This window comes from Galeopterus variegatus, unplaced genomic scaffold (assembly GCF_000696425.1).
Source record: "Galeopterus variegatus unplaced genomic scaffold, G_variegatus-3.0.2 Scaffold640, whole genome shotgun sequence".
NCBI lineage: Eukaryota > Metazoa > Chordata > Mammalia > Dermoptera > Cynocephalidae > Galeopterus > Galeopterus variegatus.
The window spans coordinates 309,394-314,304 of NW_007726751.1; positions in this window are offsets into that span (position 1 = coordinate 309,394).

Here is a 4,911-nt window from a genome sequence, read left to right on the forward strand (position 1 = left end):
GTACATAAGTGGCTACCAGAGAAAAAAGTGCAACTAATTCTATTTGTTCCTTGGTTATTCTCAACCAGCTGTTCTACTCATAGATTTCAAGACCTGATCCCAGCTCTTTTAGTTTTCATAACCCCTTGTTTGAATTACTAGAACATAACTTTCTTACAGTTGATCCTCTCAAATATTTTCATGTTCTTATGATTTCTTTTGTGGACTTTGTCACAAATAATTATACAGCAAGGTAGAGGTAAATTCCTATAAATTGTAAAGTAATAAAATAAAACAATGATGGTCCAGATTTCTTTCTCAGGAACTGTTCACATATTAGCTTACAAATCAGCAGCATGCACATAGATTGCATAGAACAAATTTGAGTTTTAGAAACCAAGGTATAAACATGGCATGTTTTTGAGAAAAGGAGGACATTCACAACAATAATATACACAGGAAGGCTATTTTTTGTCATATTTATTCTAACACAGGTCAACAAGACAAGTGGTCCCCATTTGCCTTTCCTGGAACCAGCTCTAGGCCAGTTGCACACAAATTACCTCGAGAGCTTTGAAAAAAATAACTGTTTCAGCCCTGACTCATAACCTCTGGGTTTGGAACTCAGGAATTGAAGTACTGTTTAAAATTTCCCAGATTTGGACATAATCTGATGTCAAGCCAGGTTACCACCTTTGATTATGTACACGTGTACCTGTATCTATGGGTTTGATTCCCTAATTCTTGGTATTACCTACTCTACTTATCTTAGGTAGCTGTGAAGGATTAACTTTTTCAACTGCGTAACTCCATCATATAGCACAACGAGTGGCATGTAACACTAACTTGATGCAACATCCAATACCTGAGACTGCATTCTACTGAAATTTATCCCAGTATTATTTAAGACCGAAACTCAGAGTAATATAAGAAAACAGCAAATAAATGACACGGCTGAGGCTGAATTCGTCTTCCATTGTTACTATCTAAACAGCTGAATGCCTGCAGCTGCTTAAACTTGTGTGCTGTTCTTTTCCATACAAATAAAATGTAGCTAAAAAGAAAACTACCAGGATTCATGGAAAATCATGTACATCCTTGGATGCCAAAGACCATAAGACTTGCAGACAATGCAAAAAAGAATATGGTCTATGAACAAAATAAAAGATACAATGGGGAAAAGTTAAATTCTTTAACACACATAAAACAAAAATCAAGTCCACTTTGTAACCCACTGTTATGAAATAAACTGAGCTACATAATTTTACTTAAGGAATGGTGCTTTGGAGACAAATTTGCTTAAAATGCTCTATTCCTCTTTCTGGTCCTCTTGACTATAAAAATATGTTCATGCAAAGAAATTCTACTTTCAGGTGACTCAATCCCTATTTTCTAATCCTGGAACAGCTCAATTTCATTTTATAAATTACTGAAGGAGAAATAAAATTGAATGCACTCATAGCTGAGAATGTGAACTATGCATTTGGTTTTATTCATTTAAAGCACTAATTTGTTAAATATTCTACCCCTCTTTTACAAATATAGTCTATATACACACATAATATAGTTTTTCTCAGGTCATTAGAGCAATTTTATTGCTTTTCTTCTTAGGTTTAACAACTTCTATTTCTCTAAGGTTAAACTTTTCCTCTCTTTTCTTAAAGAATATCTGTTTGCAAGGTATTAATTTTTCTTACCATATAGCACAAAATCTGATACATGGTAGGTACCTAATAAATGTTTTTGAATAAATTAACTAATAGTTTAAGGTTATGGACAAGCAGAGCTCCAAGAAAAAAAAATGTTTAGTCAAAATGAAACAATTTTATCCTAAAACCTTAATTTCCAAACACTGAAGCATGAACACAAAAAGATTCCATACTCAACTAACACTGGATGATATAACTTTCAAGATATACAATAGTCTCTCCTTATGAAGCACCTTTTAAAAATATCTGTTATAAGACTGTTGCTAAACTATATCAGAGAATTAATGTGAATCTACCTGTGAACTAGGAGAAAAGAATTATTGCTTTCTTTAGATTATGTTTTCAGCAGTGTGATACATTATTTTAAAAAAAAACTATAAATTCTTTCCCTTCCTACATCCATGTAACACTGAAAAATCTCCCATCAAAAGGTAAAGCCTGTTTCTCACCCCCTGAGCATGAGTTGGCCAACAACCTCTTTTGGCCAATGAGACATTAGCAAGCTTGTTGCAAACAAGGCTGAAAAATGCTTGTAACATTAGGGTTCACCCTCCCTTTCTGTTCTTGGAAACCCTGAAACTGACACCATGCGGACAAGCCTGGTGGATGCTAAGAGACATACAGTCAGTTATCCTCATCACCCTAGCTGTCGTAACAGATGACAGAGAGACAACTGCGAGACTTTAAGGCCATCAACTGCCATCTGAGCGCAGAAGAATGAGCGATCACAGATAAGGAACTGCCAACTAAATCCAGCCCAAGTTGTTGGCACACAGAACTGTGAGCTAAAAATACTTAAAACCATTAAGTTTTGGAGCAATTTGTGAAGCAGCAAAAATACACTTAGGCAAGGAGATAAAGTCAAATTCATTATAAGGAGGAGGAAGAGGAACAAAGTTCTGCTCTTGTTTGGTTATGCCAGAAGGAAAGCCTTCAGCGGGAAGAAGTCATCCCAGCACTCTAGACCTTGTATGATGGGTCCCAAACTTTTAAATTAGTGGTTCCTTAACAAAGAATAATAAAGGGAACTAACATCTGATGCGTGCCTTCTATGTTTTAGACAGGGCCATAGTTTTATGTCCATTATCTTATTTAATTTTTGCAGTAACCCATGAGCTAAGATTCAGTTTTGCTTTTTTAAAGATGAAAACATTACTGTTCAGAGTGACTGCCCCTAAATTACTTAGAAAGAGGAATAACTGAAATTCTAATGCAAGTGTGCCTAACTCCCAAGCCCATTAAACCATGTCATAAATGCACCCCACTGGGAAAAACATAACTCTTTAAACAGGTAATTGAAGGCTTGCCATAAACTCAAAAGTTTTGACTTGGCACTGGTTTCTCTGACTATGCTGCTACCACAGTTAGTTTCTGAGACAGGCCTGGTCTTATTATCTTTATATAAAAGACCCTGTAACAGGTTCCTCGCACTGCCCACAGCTCCCCTTATCATGCCTTCTCTGGTACCCAAAGCTCTTTCAATTACAAACTCAATGCAGTTCCTATAACAACTCAAATTATGTTTTCTTTAAAAAAAGTTTAGGAAATATTTCAATCTATATAAAAATTAAAGAGAATAACACAATAAAAATTCACAAACCATACATGTCAAATCATAACATTTCCCATGTAATTTAGAGCTTTTCTTTGTTTTTAAATAAGTTATATCATGCATATAAAAAATACCAAAAAATATATTTACAGTTTAAAAAATATTTTTCACCAGTTAACCCCTGGTTAAAAAAAAATAAAAAAAGTTAAATTAGTTCTCCAACAGGGTTATAGTTACTTGGTAACTGGTACTGATATATCCAACGAAATCTGGTGCCAGGCCCACATCTGGATTGTTATCCTAGTAATTCATGTTTCTCTCAAAAAATGTTTTGTAGTTGGGCAGGGTTTAAAATATACACCTTTCATTAAACACAGTCTGCCTTCAAATAATATTATACTGTTTCACATGTAAGATAAGAGCATTGCAGCAATAGACACTCAATTTCTCCCTCTGATCCTTTTTGCTATTATGGTCATACATTTTATTCTTACATATTGCGATAACCACATAATACTTTGCTATTGTTTTTGCTTTCGAGGATCATTGTCTTTTAGGAGAATTAAAATTAGAAAAATGAACAATTTTATGTTTCCTTTATTTATACCACTTATAATGTTCTTCATTTCTTGTATAAATTAAGTTTTTACAAATATATTATTTCTTCTGTCTAAACAACTTCATTTCATATCTCTTTTAGTGCAAGGCTACTGGTAACAGTGGTCTCTGCCTTTGCTTCTTTCAAAAATATTTTTCCTGCATTAATTTTTGAAAGATATGAGGGTACTTTAAAAAGTTTATAGAAAGATTTGTATTATCTTTTAATTCCATTTTCCACTAACTTTTTGAAGTAGCCTTGTATTTTTGCTGTGTATAGAATTCTCTGTTGACAGTTTTGTTTTTGTTTTTGTTTTTTCTTTCAGCACTTTAAAAATGTCAGTATATGGTCTTCTGTCTTGCATAATTTTCAATGAGAAGTCTACTATAATTCTTACTTTTGTTTCTCTGTGTATAATTTGTCATATTTCTCTGGCTGTCTTCAAGATTTTTTATCTTTGGTTTTCAGCAGTTTTTTAATTAAATAATTATGTTATTAGGTATTTAACCTGTCCAGTGCTGTCCAAGTTTGGATCTGTTGTTTGATGTTTTCATTATTTTTGGAAATTTTTTTGTCATTATGTTTTCAAATATTTCTTCTGTCAAATTCTCTCTTCTCCTAGTATGTTAATTACATGTATGTAGACCATCTGAAACTTTCCCACAGGTCTTGGGTGCTCTCTTGTTTTCTTCACTTTTTTTTTTTTTTTTTTTCCCTTTTTTTTTTTTTTTTTCCCTTTTTTTTTTTTTTTTTCCCTTTTTTTTTTTTTTTTTCCCTTTTTTTTTTTTTTTTTCCCTTTTTTTTTTTTTTTTTCCCTTTTTTTTTTTTTTTTTCCCTTTTTTTTTTTTTTTTTCCCTTTTTTTTTTTTTTTTTCCCTTGTATGTAAGTCTGAGTACTATCTAATGACTTTTCTTCAAGTTCATTGATTCTTTCCTTGGCAATGTTCAGTCCACTGATAAGTCAATTGAAGTCTTTCCTCATCTTTGTTACCATGTTTTTCCTTTCTAGCCTTTCAATTTGATACTTTTTTAGAGTTTCCACTTCTGTGCTGAAATTTCCCAGTCATTCATAAA